Source organism: Pan paniscus, chromosome 11, assembly GCF_029289425.2.
Source record: "Pan paniscus chromosome 11, NHGRI_mPanPan1-v2.0_pri, whole genome shotgun sequence".
NCBI classification, from domain to species: Eukaryota; Metazoa; Chordata; class Mammalia; order Primates; family Hominidae; genus Pan; species Pan paniscus.
The window spans coordinates 106694173-106712577 of NC_073260.2; positions in this window are offsets into that span (position 1 = coordinate 106694173).

The window sequence follows — 18405 nt, forward strand, 5'->3', positions numbered from 1 at the left end:
ATGGTTCACATGCAAAATATTTCATATTGATTCCAGAGGAGAAAAAGGCAGTCTATTAGCTTTTGAAATCCATTCATGAACCCAGGAGCAGATTATGGATCCCTCCCTTAGAGAACTGCAGAAGTTCAGAAGAGAAGAAGCTCAGTTAATTATGGAGGAAGCTAAAGGTGGTTTAGAGGAGACATTGGAATATAAGGTTGATCTTGGATAAAGGATGAGATTTAGGAGAAGAGAAGTGAAATTAATTTTTATGAGACTCATAGTAGATCATTTCCAGAGATTATCTCATTTAATCTGCAGAGCAATGCAGTGAAGAAGGTCCTGTGTCTCCCATGCTATATATAAATAAGTGGAGACTGGGGAGGTGCAATAAAGGGCCCCAAATTCCTCTTAGCTATTTAGTTCCTGAGTTGTACTGAAACTCATGTGCATATGAAAGCAGATCCCAAGCAATTTCCACTACACACCCCCTTGAAGAGGAGAAACAATAAATCTTCTATATTCAAATGAGTATGTCCTCTAGTGTGCATACATGATCAGATGGAGACATTGGGTGTGGGGAGAAGTGGAAGAATTCTTTCTTTCCCAGTTTTCTAGGAAAATTAAATTAAATGAGGCCATGATTGAGACAGGCACTCTTCTGTGATTATGTTACCTATTATACTACCTTGGAACTAAGAATATGTAGTAAAAATAGGTGTGTGTTATGGTGAACCATTTTTCAGGTCATTATATAGTTAGTGTGGTCGGATAGGATTTTCTTTTTTTCAAATCTTTGCTCTGTCCCTATAATAGGGAAGCACACCTTTACCCATTTTCATGTAACATGTCTATACTTTCTAGTAGGCAGAGTATACAGCTTCACCCCATTGACCTTGGACTTGTGAATTAGTTACTTTGACCAATGGACTGTGAATGGAAATGTCAGAGTGCCAGTTCTGAGCAGAAGCTTCTAAGAAGGGCATTTTTCTCACTTATCCCAACCTTCTGCCCTCCTTCCCAAGGTCAACCTGCTCCATGAAGGACATACTGTGGCTGTTCCTCCAACTGGGTGATAGGATGAGAAGACACATGGAGCAGGTATCAAACCAATCTATAGTCCAGCAGCAACTCCAGCTGATCCCAATCAAGCCAACAGAGCTGCAGCTGACTTGCTGAACCATGAAAACTGTTTCATGTGGTGAGTGGTTGAGATTTTGAGGTTGTTACCACAGAAAACCCCAACTTGTACTCATTCGTCAAGCATGACCTCAAGATTTTGAGACCAATCAAGAGTCTAAGTGTCACCAAAGAAACTCATATGACATCAGGGGAAATTCCAGAATCAACCCAAAGTAGTCCAGTTGCCTGAAATCAGGGACAATGTAGACAAGACAGGATTTTTGGCCTGATCTTTTTCTCTCCTATCAGCATAAGGCTCAGCCTCCAGGAAGATAGCAGGAGGCTAAATACCATTTGCAGATTTAGCTCTTGGTGAGATGGTATTCACCAGAGATAAGCTCAAGAATCTGATTTGATTGTAGGCTTTTCCTTCTCTTCCTCGTTCTCTATGTGGAGCAGGGAAGTAAAATGGATATAAGACAGAAAAAAATACAGGAAGATAAAAAGCACTTAGGCAGCCCACAATGTTGACAACCAGAGTGAATGAGAGCACGCTGTACTTTTAGAATCTGCACACGCACACAGAAACAGGCATACACATTTTCTAGCTCCTACAAATGATTTCTGTGAGATCATCATTTCAATCATTGGCCACACAATCTCAATGCCAACCCTGAGAAGGACTAATTAGCATCCTCACATATGCAATTCTCTACTGAGAGCTACGTAGATGATGGAGTATCAGTGAGCAGATACACTACCACCAACTTCTTATTAGTCCAGCCCCAACACCTAATTACTTTAATGCATTTAAAAATCAATATGTAGCCTCAGCAAAAAAAGAATTTTAAAGATATTTCAGTTTTTTTAATTTGATCCTGCCTCTTAGCCATCCATGCTATTCTACTAAAACACAATGAACCAGGCTTACAGTCCTTGACTTCTGGCAAAAGAGAAGAACAACAGGAGCAAACAAACTTCCAAATATCTTTTTATTCCACCCAACCAAACTCATCCTTTAGCTCTTACTTGAAATCACCAGTGTGCAGAGCAGTCCATCAAACTGAGTCTAGACTGACACTTCGTTAAATTCAAGTTTTGTAAAGCAAGCTGCTAGGACTCTGTGGATTTGGCTGCAGGACTTCGTTGGGCTTCAGCAACTCAAATGTTGGAGCCCAAGCCCTGTTCCAGTGCCAAACATTTGTCCACACGCTGTTCCCATGCAGCAAAGACTCAGCTCTGTCAACATCCTTGTGACTAGAGGAAGGCACTCCTCTTCCCATCCCACATGTGGGAAGTGTCCCCTGGTAATGAAGTCATAGTGGGCTGAATACACATGCCTGAAATGAGCTGCAGCACAAATCCTCAGGAGAGACAGGGAAATTGGTCAACGTCCCACAGCAACTGACCCTTGAGCAAGGAAAACACAATCTGCTCTTGGGGTTGCCTGGCTTTTTCATTCAGGTGTTTCCAAGTTCTGCTATTAGATCATTACAATTTACACAATCACTCCACATAAGGTGAATGGGTTAGAAGATCAGATTGTTTCATCAATGTAGTCTTTCTGTCAATGCAGTCTCTCCAGACAATGAGGACTTTTGTTCCATGAAACTTTATTAGCCATCTCTCTGCCTTAGAGAATGAGTCCCAGCTGAATAGACCTTTCTTTCCTGTCATGTACATGATGCGTTATCTACAATGATATCAACATAACCATATTTTTAACTAAAAGCCTTTTTACTTTTAAGAAATAAAGACTGAGAGAAAGTTAGGTTTAAAATGGCATCTGGCTTAGAGGCACTTAATCACTCAATATTTCCCTAAAATCTAACAAAATACTTATAAAGACACACAAAAAAATTGAAAACTTATGCCACCACCAAAACAGGAACTAAGTAATCTATTTTCAGAATCCAGGATCAATTTTCATTAACTGCAAGACTGGAAAAATGGGATTAAAAGCATGATCCAAGATCCCTTGTGCTATGACCACTCAAAATAAGAGTTAGCTTCTCCCTCTCACCCCCAACACAGACAGGAAGTAGATAAAAAGTCCCTGCGCCCTCTCAAAATCCAAGCCCTGGCTCAGAAATCCAACATAGATACTAACTGGATCCGGAGGGCCTCTCTCTAGGTGGGTGATACACTTTGAGGCCTGGTGCCATCCTTTAATCCATCCTTCATTCCTGCCCAGATCTCTCTTTTCTGTATCTAGTCAGAGATGGGAATTCCAAGAAGGTGGATGGAAGGTACAATCCCCTAAAGTAAAACACAATAAGCAGGGTTCCTTCTCAGAAGCCATCTTGGAAGCAGTACATGCTGAGGATTACAGTCTTCTAAGACTTCCACCAGGGTCAGCGTCAGGAGATGGGAGTGAGGTGTGTCCAACTAACAGGAGCCCTTGAGATTTTCCAGCCTAGAGTTTGAGAATGGGTCTGGAAGCTGTGTGTGCTAACACACTGTTCAGTTGCTCATCCAAAGAAGATCAAAGACAAACAAACTTTGTCTTTGAAAAACATTGTATCCCTCCTTCTTTAAAAATAAGAAAAGAGTGGAGAAAATACTTAACATGGCTGGGCGTGGTGGCTCACGCCTGAAATCCCAGCACTTTGGGAAGCCGAGGCGTGCGGATCATGAGGTCAAGAGATCGAGACCATCCTGGCCAACATGGTGAAACCCCCGTCTCTACTAAAAATACAAAAATTAGCTGGGCGTGGTGGCAGGCACCTGTAATCCCAGCTACTTGAGAGGCTGAGGCAGGAGAATCACTTGAACCCAGGAGGCGGAGGTTGCAGTGAGCCGAGATCGTGCCACTGCACTCCAGCCTGGTGACAGAGCGAGGCTCCATTTCAAAAAAGAAAAAAGAAAAAAAAAAAACTTAACATAAGAACTATTAAAATACCAGACCATTAAAAGAGGCCCTAACACTAGATTTACAAGATTAACCAAAATTGGAAGACAATTTACTATAGTACCCAGAAGGAAAAGACCTAGAGGAACAAAAAACTCATTGAAAATAGGCTAAAATGCTAAAGCACCAAGTAATAGAAAATGAATGGTAAGTAGGTAAGACAGAAACTGCCATGAAACTAAACATTGAATAGCAGAATTTCAACCTGTATTAGAAATTAAGAAAAAATTGACACTGAGCAAAAATTAAATTAGCGTAAGACAGTATTATGTAATAGGTGTTCAATAGCTATTTGTTGAATATACAATAGAGAGGTCTAAAAGAATACTGATGGTGCTATGACCTCTCCAAAAATGCTTAGTTGTTCAGTGGAACTGATTGGAGGGAGAAATGAACTCTTCAGTAGCTGCTGAGTTTGCAATTTCCTTTTGGTGAATGTTACATGAGTGGCTCACGGTGGGGGAGGTAGAATGTAAAGAAACAACTTGGCACGTAAGCAGGACCCTAGAATTGACACATACTTCTCTAACTAGTGAGCCTCAGGTGCATCAAGACCAAGACTGTGTGTGTTTCCCCAGACCCAAGTGGAAATGAGGGGATACAGCAATGGGGAACTTATTTTGCACTAAAACTGCCCAGTTTTATCAAGGAATAGACAGCAGACCTCCTTAAAACTCTCTTAGCAAGTAAACGGAGAGCCCACATGGTGAGTCCCACTTTCATGGTCGATGTGGAAAAACTTTTGGGATGTCGATGAACATCTGGAGAGTCAGCGAGCACAAGCTGGATAATGGCTGGATAATGACACACTCCATGTGTTAAGCACCTAAATTTAGTCCCTGGTTTCATGTTAGATATGTTTATTCTGAATTCCTTGTTGTGCGACTCCCACAAATCAAATCATGCTACAGTACACACTTAATTGGGGTTGAAATCCTTCCAAACATGTTTGGTGTTTGCTAGCTTCCTCTTTGTTTGAGATTAATCAAAAGACATTGATGAAAATCTCCACCACCAGCCATCTAAAGGGAAATGGATGAAGTGCTAAAACAATAACACCCAGTGGTAAGACCGTAACAAATATCATCAATCAGACCACTGGCAGGCTGGCCATACCTCCAGCTGTGAGGCTGTCAGGGCTCATCATTTTAATAGGGCTGGGCTGGAGCAGAGGGTCAAAAGCAGGCTTCCCAGGAGAGCCAAGCCACTGACTCATTGGTTGGTCCTTTTCCCCTTCAATTAAACTCCATGACATGCACGATCAGGAGGCTGGAGCTATTGAGGTAGCCTCACCCTGGTTGGCTACCCTGCACAGAGGAGAGGTTTCCAAGTTGGTGGGTGGGTGGTAGTTGTGTGGGCATAGGTGTGGTGAAGTGGAAAGAGGATGAAGGACTTTGAAATCAGACTCATGGCCAATTCTGGTTTTGCCACTTAAGAGCTGTGTGATTTAATCTCTCTGAGCCTCTGTTTTTTCAACTGTAAAATGAGGATATTAGTAAAATTAGTCTATTACCTCGCAGAGTTGTTGAGAGGAGTAAATAATGAATATACACTTAGGATTGCAGTCAACATCAAAGCTCTTTGGAGGGATGAAGAGTTTGTGGGTGGCAGCCTGTGGAATAGCCCAGCAAATAAGTAGCTAGTGAGAAGAAAAAATGGTGCTTACAGAATCAGAACACTGATTTTGGACTCCAACACAGTTAGGCTCAAATCCTGACTTGTCCTCTTGGAAGTTCTGTGAGCACAGGAATGATCCTTAAGGCACCACAACACATGCACAAACATACACTGTGGACACACACACAAACACATACAACTAATTGCTTCATCCATAAAGCAAAAATAACAGGGGTACCTACATGGAAAAGTTTGATGGAGGATTAAATGAGATCACATTTGTAAAGTTCTTTGTGTAATACCTGGCATACAGACAGAGCTCCACAAATAAGCTATGATATTTACAATGATTAGTAAATGCAGCTTGTATATACTAATATATGACATATTTTATTCAACATATGACTATGTAATAATGCAATATAATACATGTTATAACATACAACATAGTTGTATATAGTTTGTCCCATATAAAATGTTACAGTATTTATTTCCTATGAATTATGAAAGATGCAAGCCTAAATTGTTGGTTTAGGAAATCTCCCACATGTTTGATGTTGGCTAACTTGTTCAAGCGGTTAAAATAACTAATAACTGTATGTAAGCATACAAACACATGCATCTATTAGAGTGACTTTCCAAGAACCCTTGTTGATTTTTATTACTGAACACTTACTACGTGTCAGGAACTATGCTATGCACTTTGCATACATTATTTTAAATTAATCCTTATACATCCTACTCATGGGGTTATTTTATCACGATAACATTATTATTAGAATCAGAGAGTATGGGTCTTGATATTATCCCACCTCCATCCCCTAAAATAAAATGAATGTGCTTAAAAATATTCCCCATGGGGGGATGAGCTACTCACTTACTGATGATACCACGAAGGTGTGGAATTTTTTTCAGGAACCGTAAACTCAGAGTCATGATCATGTTGATCGTACCTGCACGACACAAAACTACCTTTTAGGAGAAAGAAGCCTTAGAGACAAAATGGTGTTGTGCGACTGGATAGTCCATGAACACCTGACCAGCCCACCAGATCTGCCCAAGAGAATTCTCAGGAAGCTCAGAGGACAGGTAAGTGGCAAAACGCCCAAAGCCCTTATCGTTATTGGCCCTGAGCACCAATCAGGGACCCCTCACCCCCAACTGCAGAGAGGCAAGAATGCCACTGAAATTCAAGTTCTTGGCAATATCAATTTTTAAAAGGAAAAACTAACTCAATATTGCCTGTGTGGTTACCCAGGTCATCCAGGGGAGAGGCTCAAACTGCAATCAAGTGAATGATGAAGGGGGACTCTGAAAGGCAATCCAGTAGCCCAGATCTGATGGGCATCTACTCGGCAAGCCCTGGCCAGAGGCAGCAGAGCAAGCCATGTGGGAGCTGGAATTGCTGCCTTTCCCGTGGTTCTCTCTGAATTTTGAGGCCTCTGGACCTTTTCCAACATGTCCATAATTTAGTTATTTATGATCTCAAAAGATGCAAATAATTCAAACATACTAGGTACTGCAAAGCCCCAGTATTGGATCAATCACCCAGATATAGTACGATATATATATACACACACACACACACACATACACATATCAGAAAAGATTTGTAACATTTCTTCCTGGAACAATGTGAACATTTTTGTGCTCTTTGACACTGGTGATATTCTAGTTGTAAGTGAATAGGTGCTTCTGTTTGAACAGAAATGTGAGTCTAAAGCATTATGTTCTTGTTTGACTGTCACATAGAGCCCATCATCACAAATCATTTAAGAGACTAAGACAAGGCCTGTCAAGTAGTTAAAGTAATTGATAAATGTGGGAAGAGACTGACTTAGGAAGGGAATGATGCAATTATGTTCAAAGAAGAGTGATTCTAGTTTTGCATTGTCCATCGCTATGTTCAAAGTTCTTGTGGAGTCGGACCTCGACAGAGGCAGGACTGGAAAAGCAGAAGAGCAGGGAACAAAAGCAGCAGAGGCGATGTGAGACAAAGAGAAGGCAGGTAGGGAGTTAAACAGAACCTAGGCCAGCAGAGAATCTAGCTTGTTCCCACCCCCTCACAAGCTGGAGCCCACCTCATTCCCCAGGAGCCCCTCTCCTGCTGGTCAGCATCCTGGGGGCAGCTACTCCATTCCTCAGCCAGCAAAATAATGGCCCTAACTACTCCAACCCCTTAGGCCACATTTCCTCCTGACTTGACCTTCTCTTCAACTCAGCCCTTCAATACAAGTCCAGGATTCAGGGAGGGGAAAAGCCCCTCTCAAAATGAACATTCAAGCCTAAGAGGTCAGCATTCTAAATGAAAAAGTTAAGGCCCTCTTGCGATCTATTAGTGAAGAAGTTGTAAGTTTCTCTGGAATTCACAGTAAGTGAAAAACGTAAGGTCGGTATAGCTGATACAAATTCTAACAAATATCCCTTCCATGCTAAAGAATCACAATCTTTGTTTCTCTTTAGAGGGCAGGTGACACTCTCCATGGCCCTGCGGAAGGAATTTTAAAAATATATTGGATTTCAGGTAAAATAGCAGAACAAATCCTGATTACAAAATATTTTCCTTCTGGTACCTAACAAAATGCATTAAAAATTTATAAACCAATAATCAAAAACAGCCAAAAAAGGCAAAAGGATTAAACTTCATAACATAAATGTTAAGAAAATGTCAGTGAGAGAAAAACAACAAAAGATTCCTTTGTGGCTTGCTTTCTAACCCCACCCTTCTAGAAATAATAGTAAAGAAAGAAGAACTGACAAAATTCTGTGCTTCTTAGAAATACCTCCTAATTTGAAAGAAGCAGCCTGTGGGAGAGAGTGGGCAGCTCAGGGAAAAGTCATGGAAAAGTGTTAACGGGTAGAAGGCTGTACATGCCTGAAGGATCCAAGGCTGAGGCCGGAAATGCTGCCTGGGCTCTGAGCTGGTTGGGGAACAGCCCAAAATCATAGGAGTGGAGTGTATTTCTGCAGAAGTGGGGCCTCCTAACAGAGAATTAAAAATACAAAAACAAAAAAGCCAGAGAATTCACATCCCATGACAAAGACTGTATTCAGCCCCCAGATAATCTCTTTTGCTTTCCCTAATCCTTACAGAAAAGTGGACAGAAATCTAAACTTATCCTCAAACTGCAGCTGAGAGAGGAAGAGAAGTAGGCTTAGAAAATGACAAAAGGGTGGCAAGAAGTGTGTGGTCATAGGCTCTCAGAGCAAAGAGAAGACTGGTTAGAGCTACCTATGTTGTACATTAAATATAAACAAGAAGAGAAGAGGAATGGCAACTATACAAACTTATGAGAAAAAAAAAGGAAAAGAAAACGACACAAAGCAACATAACAGGCAAAAGACAGATATGAACCTAGTCTCAAGGAAAACCTGTGCCAAAAAACAGAATGATACTCCTTGGAAATGCTTTAAGATATAACATTTTAAAAATATCTTAATTCAATATATGAGGATAATAAAACTACAGAATGAGTTGAAAATACACACTGCAAAACTAGGAAACTAATTGATTACCAAAACAAGAGTATGCCATATCTAAGGAGTAATAGCAACAAACAAAATAGATATGTCTGGATTCATTAACTTGAAAGAAGGCTTGAATTTATCACAGTGTATATAGATGAGAATGACAAAGTGATTATAGCAAATAGAGAAGAGATGGTATATATAGAGAGAATAGATCAAGAAATGATCTGCCACTTCATACCCATTAGGTAGCTATTATTAAAACAAAAACAAAAAACAGAAGACAAGTATAGGTGAGGATATGGAGAAATTAGAATCTTCATGCAATGTTGGTTGGAATGTAAAATTGTGCAGCCACTGTGGACAATGGTATGGCAGTTCCTCAAAAAATTAAATATGATCCAGCAATTCTACTTCTGGGTATATACCCAAAAGAATTGGAGGTGGAAACTATATTGGTGTACCCATGTTTATAGCAGCATTATTCACAATAGCCAAAAGACAGAAGCAACCCAAGTGCCCACTGACAGATAAAAGGATAAACAAAATGTGGTGATATATATACAACGGAATATAAGCCTTAAAAAGGAATGAAATTCTCACACATACAACAGTAGATGAACCTTGAAAACATTATATTAAGTGAAATAAGCTAGTCATAAAAGGACAAGTATTGTCTGATCCCACTTATATGAGTTACCTAAAGTAGTTAAATTCATAGACAGTAAAATGGCGGTTGCTAGGGTAGGTGGAAGAAGGAATGGGCAGTTGTTTAATGGGTAGAGAGTTTCAGTTTTGCAAAATAAAATGAGTTCTGGAAATGGGTGGTGGCTATGGTTGCACAACAGTGTGAATATACTTAATGCCACCGGACTGTACACTAAAAAATGGACAGAATGGTTTTTTGTCATGTTTATTTTATCACAATTTTAAAAAATAAAAAACTCAAATGATTGACTATATAGATAACTTAGAGTCCTTGAAGTAGAGAATCTAATAAATTAAACAGAAGAAAATATTCAGAGCCATAATAAAGAAAAATTTCCATGAAATAAAACAATCTAGAGATAGAAAAAGCCTAAAAAATGGATCTATAATGATCCGTGTAGAGACATATCCTCATTTACTTACCGAAATCCAAACAAACAAATGAAGTATGTGTGAGGTATTCAGGCAAAAGGAAAAATTATGTATTACGGGAAAAAAGTATCAGCCTGGCGTTTGAATTTTTCAATAAGCATTATTTAACTATTGTTCTATTTCTTTTAATGCTGTCAAAACTCTAAGGTGAAAAAATTATAATACAAGAATACTATGCACAGCCAAGTTGGTCTTCAAGTAGAGAAGGGCTGCAAGAAGGTATTCACAAATCTGAAAAACTCAAAACACAGCAACCATGAACCCTTCTGGAAAAGTCTACTTGGATGATGAAATCTAGCTAATCAAGCGATAAATCAAAATAAATGGAGAAGTCATAGTAGAGGCATTGGTGTTCAACACTAAATCCATTTAATTATAAAACTAAGACTAAACAATTGAAGAAACTGTGTTTATAGGACGGAATATAAATACATAAAGTTTTTTTTAAGTTCCTACTTTGGATGCTATAACAAACAAAACTTATATTCTACTGACTTATAATAACAAACATTTTTATCTTGCTCACACATTAGATAAGGGCAGTGAATCAGCTGTGATTCTGTTGGGTTCAACGCCACATATTTTCTCCTTGCTGAATCCAGACTGAATGAGGAGTCCCTCTTTAGAACATGCTGTTTTCACCATGGAGGGCTAAACTAAGAGGTCCCACACCAAAGCACATGCTCACAGAAAAACCTTTTGCTTAAGAGGCAAACATTACATCTAGTCACAATCCATTGGCCAAAGTAAGCAACATGGCCAAGCCCAAAGTCATTGAGATGGGACTTTAATGAAATATGGGGACTTGAGGGAGGGTATGGGAGAGGAAGTGCAAAAATACTAATCTCATAATTTCAATCAGGGAATCAATAATAAAGTCCAAAGGTATTTTTATAAACATATACAATGATTTTAGCCTCCTAATATTTTTCCCTCTTAATTTTCAAAGATTCTTATAGAAACTAGTATTTCTTCTGATCAAGAAGTAATTATGTGAGGCACAGCAAATTCCTTTAGTTTTGGTTCAGTGTTTTTTTCCTGTATTAAATATTAAATTCAAGTAAAATGAAGTGTAATCTTTTTTATTTAAATATAGCATATGTAGTATGATGCCCTTTCAATAAAATCCTCTCCCTCTCTCTCTCTTCTCTCCATCCTTTTGTCTGTGACTATCCCTGGAGATATGTCTAGAATGAGGCTCATCAACTGTTAACATAGGTTATCTCTATGTGGTAGTATTTCTTATGGTTTGTTGTTTTCTTCTTTGTTTATTATTATTATAAGCATTTATCGGTTTTATAAATGAAATAAGCCACTGTTGTAAAATTGCAACAAAATGCCAAACATATGAATTCAGTGAGTCTATATTTCATTTACTACTCAAAAAAACCTAAAACTATGTTACATTTTTTAATAAAATGTAATATCCATCTCAGGCCTCCGTAATTTTCAAGATGTGTGCCATCATAATAGGAAAGCTATTTGTATTGGGTGGGAGGGTGGAACATGATCCTCAACTCTTCTATGTTGGCTGTCCTGCCACAGCTGCTATTATTGGAAGGTCCCCCCAAACTCATGTGTTGAAATGTAATTGCTAATGTGACAATATTAAGAGATAGGGCCTTTAAGAGGCAATTAAGTCATGAAGGCAGAGCCCTTGCGAATGGAATTAGGGCTTTTATAAAAGAGGCTTCATCCAGCATTTAGCCCTTTGCTGCTCTTCTGCTCTTCTGCCATGTGAGGATGCAGCAATAAGGCACCATCAAGGAAGCAGAGAACTCTCACCAAACACTGAAGGCCAGCACCTTGACCTTGGACTTCCCAGCCTCCAGCATTTTGAGAATTAAATTTCTATTTTTCACAAATTACCCAGTCTGTGGCATTTTGTTATAGCAGCACAAAAAAACAACAGCTTTCATTCATGTCCAGAGGACCCCTGTAGTCTGGTGGCTTTCTCCTCTTCTACTCATTCCAGGCATGCAGATTTCATCAAGGCTGACTGTAGCATCACGTACCTAAATGCAGCAGGGAGCAACTTCCTCCCTGGTATCTTGACAGCTCCCTGGGATTCTACTCTGGCTAATGACAGCGTGAGGTCTGAGTCCCCTGTGGCTCTCAGCCCTGAGCACAGACCAGGAAACTCCAAATCTGTGATAATAGCACCTCTCTGCCTCCAGCCTATACCCTAATTCTTGGGGACACCCTAGGGACAACTGGGAGGAAGGAAGCCTGCTCTGTTTCTTGAAGCAGAGAATAAAGTTACCATGGGAGGCTCTTGAGTGATGCCCCCTCTCTCTTGAGGTTTGCCTCAGGGGCACCCAGCATAATCTTGTTAATGTGCTTAAGTGTTTGGAATACATACTCAGGAAAGTTTTACATCCTGCTGCAGCTCTTCTCTGACGGTTGTTGAATGGAAACAAGGGAAAGGGAAAAAATTACTTAAAGGCAGGTAGGAGGAAACCCATTGCTTAACAACTCAGAAGTACTGTTTTACCATATTAACATTGAATTTTAAAACTCTATGAGCTCAACCTAGAAGATAGTGTACCTGCCAGGTTACAGACTATTATTTTTGCTTTTGGAAAGGAGATGCTCACAGTTGATGATGAGGAGTTTGAGGGTGAGCATGATTTGCTGGAAGACTGTTCTCAGTTTACCTCCCAAAGAGAGGCACACTTTGTCTTCTACAACAGCCAAGTGCTCTGCAGACCAAGAGGATGCTGAGGAAGCATCTGAAATATTGGATAGGGGAGCGAGCAGAATATTCAAGCAGGCCAACAAGAGGCTTTATGGCTAGTGAAATACTACAGCCAGCCAGGCTCCTCATTCAGAGAGAAGGCTAAATGAAGAGAAGAAAATCAATGACACAGCAAAAGGAGAAAAGGAAACGTGTTAATAAACAGGTAGGAATTTTTAAAGGGTATTACAGATCTGAACTGAGGAAATCTTTCTGGACCAACAAATGTACACTAATGCAGGATAAGTCAGACAATTTCTAGGGCTTTCTTGAGATTTAAAGGTATACATGCATAATGCATGCAGGATGACTCATATGGTGTGTATAAAATTTTGAGAACACCTTTGCATTCTACTGGCACATTAATCATAGGGCCATTTAAAATGAAGAGAACATCTGCTCAAAAAACATGTATACAAAATTGTCTTTGGAGAGCTTATATGCAACAGATGCCACATCTTCTAGCTTAAATACTAGGGACGTTTTCTGTATTCCTATAGGGAATCACCCCAGCAATATCACATTCCCCAAACAAGTGGTATTGTTGTTGTTGTATTTGACTCAGCTAAAATAGGAAATATTATTTTTTAAAAATCTCACAAGGAAACAAAGCTTAAAAATAAGCGGGAATTTAGAAATATTATCAGAGAAGAGTATTTTCCTACAGTTAATTTTGTATTTGAAAGAAAAATCTTTGCTCAATTATGCCTGGGTATCTTATTAAAATGTATTTGTTCCATGTCATTCCAAAAGAATCTGATGCATATGATATGCACAATGTATATAGCTGTGACATAAGCATTGGCAACCTCCCATAGATCTCTCTGTTTTCCTTTATATTCATCACCAGAAGGTCAAGTTTCCAAAATCACTAACCCCCACTAATTGAAGGACTTCTGTTGTTGTCAGAGAGAATACTATTGAGATGTATCTTACCAGTGACTTTAAGTCTTTTCTGAACATCGGTATCAAATGCTTACTGGCTCAATTATTATTATTGTATTTATTTATGTATTCATTTATTTATTTATTTTGAGACAGAGTTTCACTCTTGTCACCCAGGCTGGAGTGTAGTGGTGCGATCTCGGCTCACTGCAACCTCTGCCTTCCAGGTTCACATGATTCTCCTGCCTCAGCCTCCCGAGTAGCTGGGATTACAGGCACCTGCCACCACGCCCAGCTAATTTTTGTATTTTTAATAGAGATGGGATTTCACCAATTACTTATCGAGAGTTGAATGAGTGAAAGTTTCTAATGCCTTTGAGAGAACTATTGCATGGCAACTCCCTCCCTATCATTTCTGATCCTTGTCTTCCCAGCATTTTCCACGGGTTCAGAGCTACATTGGTATTTAGTCTGTCATCTGCCCTTAGTCTCTCAGTAACATCAAGGAAAAGAATCTTATTCTGTCACTTAGGACTAGTATTCATCTAAGGGAGTTTACAAAGCACCAAATGCTGACTTTCCTAAATAAATGTAATCTTGAAACAAGAGCTCATATATTTTATTGGGTAAATTATCACCGGCATTATTGGCTATCTTAAAAGCTTAAAAAATTTTCTTTTTTTTAGCACAGCTCTGGTTTGAATGTTTGTGTTCCTCCAAAATGTATGTTGAAAGTGATCCTCAATGCAATATTAGATGGTGATTAGGTCATGAGGGCTCCACCTTCATGAATGGGATTCGTGCCCTTATAAAAGGCCTGTTTTGCTTCTTTTTTTTTTTTTTTTTTTTTTTTTTTTTTGCCTTGTACCATGTGAGGACACAGCATTCATCTCTCGGGAGGACACAACATTCATCCTCTCGGGAGGACACAGAAACAAAATGCCATCTTCCCACACATGAATCTGCTGGCACCTTCTGGATGTCCCAGCCCTTCAAACTGTGAGAGCCTATTATTTAACTGTGAGTTCTATTATTTCATCAATTGCCAAGGCTGTAGTGTTTTGTTATAGCAGCAGGAACAGACGAAGACAAGGATTCTTTAAAGGGAGCTCTCACAAACGTTGACATACTGTTTTATCTTTTATTTTATCTTCCATCCTAAAGCTTACAAGTTATTAGAAGTATACGTCATACAATGATCTCAGGGTATTTTAGAAAAATTGATGCCCAAATTAAATACATTGGACAGAATAGAAGAATGTGGCTTAATAGTTAGATTTTTCCATGTTAGTGCTATGAAACTATTATAGTTTTACTAGTGCTCCAATAAGGATATGGCCCTTGGAGTTCACCTCAACATTTATAAAAGATTGGTACCTATTAAAGAATCATGATCTTTATGGAGCAGAAGATCCACACCTACCTGATTCTGCCCTTAAATGCATTTGGTTTTTAAGTCAGACTCTCAGACTATAAATAAGGAACTTCCTCTGTTTCCATTTTGAAAAGAGTTCACGTACTGTGCTATAGAATTCCAATATTTCTTAATCAATCCTAAATTGTTCACGGGTTTTATACACTACATAAGAATGAGAGAACATTTCTTGGTACATAGCCGTTCAACCTCCTGAACACATTTTCTAATCAAATCCTCATGTTCTGCTCATAGATGTTCTTTATATCTGGGTGGGAACAACCTCCCCAAAGTTCAAGTCTGAGGTCACAGGCCTCTGTTGAAACCACAGGGACTGAGGGCCTGGCAGGAGTTGGGGGATGAACGGAGTGACCTGCAGGCATTTAGGGAGTTGGGGCCGCCTTCCTGCCCCCGTGAATTCTGTGTGACATCTGATACCATAGGGAGCTTTTTAAAGAATGAACAATGTTAGTTCCCCATATATACATCAGCTGCTGAGAATTTGCCATGATTCTTGACTGAGAATGAAAACATGGATCCACAAGTGTGTACAACTAATAGTAAAATTGGTTTTCCCAGGGGCTGGAGGAAGGAACACTCTAATTGGGAACATGGCAGGGGTGTATAAGATGAGCATTCAATGCTGGAAAACATTAAGCAGGGGGTTTTACAGTACGTAAAATTCAGCACAGTTTTTCTTTACGCTCCTTCATGGAGAGAGAAATTGTTACATCATCCTCTCTGGGGACAAATCACCCATTGGGTAAAAAGAGCCACACCATGAGTGAAGGGCAAGACCAGTTTCATCAACACAGATGTCTTTTTTGAACTAGTGAAAAGGGGAAAATGTCTTTTTTTTCTTTCCAATAAAAGTATGCTTTGAGATATTTCAGAGGGTCATTTCTTACTAGTAACTTGTATGGCCTAAATAGCACTGAATTCTCAGATTGTGGAAGGAACATTACCAAATGCATGCTTGATTCTGTAGGAGATATGGGACACTGACTTTGAAATAAAACAAGTGAACAGAGTTCTCTTCCCACCCCATAGGCAAGAAAGAGGCTTGGTAATGACGTTGGAGCCATTTGCAGGCAGGTGTGAGCCAGCTTCCCAATACGGAAGTTCCACTTTAGAGACCCAGCATCACACCTGGAACTAATTGCCCTCTTTTTTGGCAAATTCAGTAACTGGGCCAAAGATTAAATAGACCTTGGAGACTGTACAACCACTTCCGTCTCTAAGTGCCGTCAACCCCAGGGCAGGAAGGAGGAATGCTGAGGAGGTGGCCCAGAGAAAGGGCTGCCCCACAGGCCCTGCACCTGCACTAGAACACACCAAACACACGTCAGTATTCAAAGCACCAAAATTAAATGCCTGAGCAGTATGTTGATGATTTCTTTCAAGTTGTATTTTTCTGCATTCTGTCCTAGGAACATTCATTTCTAAAGGCATGTAGGTACACAAATACAAAATAATACTGTCAATAACTGCATATTTCAGAGAAGTTTGCATGTAAAGCATAAAAATCATTTCATTAAGAAGTTGAGTTATTTTTAAATAGTTTGGGGTATTTTCCATTTTAAAAAGATCATAGGCTTTTCTTTTCAATTTCTGTGAATATAATTAATGTGTTTGTTAAAATTATATTCACTCATCATCTTTTCAACCGATACCTCCTGTGTGCCATGTGCTAGTCTTCTTTAAAGACTCTGAGCATACAAACAATATATGAGAAGACCTTGTCCACAAGGAATTTAGAGTCTGATGGAGGAGAGAGATTAATCAGGAGACAATTACCATGAAACACTGTAATGACATCATTGGCAAAGGCAAACACAGGGCCTTGTGTGGATCCAGAGGGGGCTGGGGTGGGAAGCAGCAGGAGCTGTGTGTTTTTGTTTGTGTTGGAGTCCCTGAAGACTCTCAGCTCAGAATGGCCCCTCCCAGTCCATGCCCAGCTGTCTGTCTAGAATGTCCTAGTTCTTGAACCAGGTAAAGGGGGAGGGGGTTGTGTGAAGCGGGGGTTATGTGGTGAAGGGTGAAGGGGGTTGTGTAGGTGTGAAGAACGGGGAAGAGGGTAGGTAGATTCTGAGTTTAAGGGAAAAGCTACTACAGATAAGGCTGCAGGCATGGAAGCCAAATTGTCAAGATCTAAATATGTCATGCAAAAGAGGTTGGGTTTGCCCTGGGGAAAATGGAAGATTTTGGAATCTTTTAAGCACAGGGAGTGCCATTAGCAGCTTTGTGTGTTGGAAACACCCTCTGGCTGCCGTGGAAGGATGATTTGGAGGGTGATGAACTTAAGTCACGGAAAACAGGTATGGGACTGAGCCATGGCTTGAAAGGTGATGTGGGTCTGAACTGGGAATGAGGCCAGAGAGACTGGAACTAAGTTCAAAGACATGGAATAGGTAGAACTAACTGAGTGATACTGAATGCTGGGGAGAGGAAAGAGCCTAGGGTAAATTCCCAGTTTCTGGCTTGGTTTACCTGGGGTAGTTTAAAATCTACTCTTCTGACTTACCTAGTCTCATGGAAGGAGATATCATTCATTCATTCATCTATTCAATGAACGTGTATTGTGTGTGCCAGGCCCTGTCTGAGACATTGGGGATATAGCACTGAACAAAGCAGCAGAAATCCCTGGCCTCATGGAGCTTACATTCCAGTAGAGAGAGAAGGAGAACAGCACAACAGCCAAATAGATTAAAATGTGTCAGATGGTGGAAGGCCAAGGTGGGCGGATCATGAGGTCAAGAGATCAAGACCATCCTGGCTAACACGGTGAAACCCCGTCTGTACTAAAAATACAAAAAATTAGCCGGGCGTAGTGGCAGGTGCCTGTAGTCGCAGCTACTCAGGAGGCTGAGGCAGGAGAGTGGCATGAACCCCGGGTGGCGGAGCTTGCAGTGAGCCGAGATCACGCCACTGCACTCCAGCCTGGGTGACAGAGCGAGACTCCATCTAAAAAAAATAAAAATAAAATAAAATAAAAAAGTGTCAGATGGTGATAACTGCTAAAGAGAAGGGAGAAAAATCCATAAGAAAGGATGGAGGGTAATGGAGGGGTGCTAGGTAACATAAAGTGGTCAAAGAATGACACTTGAGCAAAGACCTGCAGAAAGAGAGGAG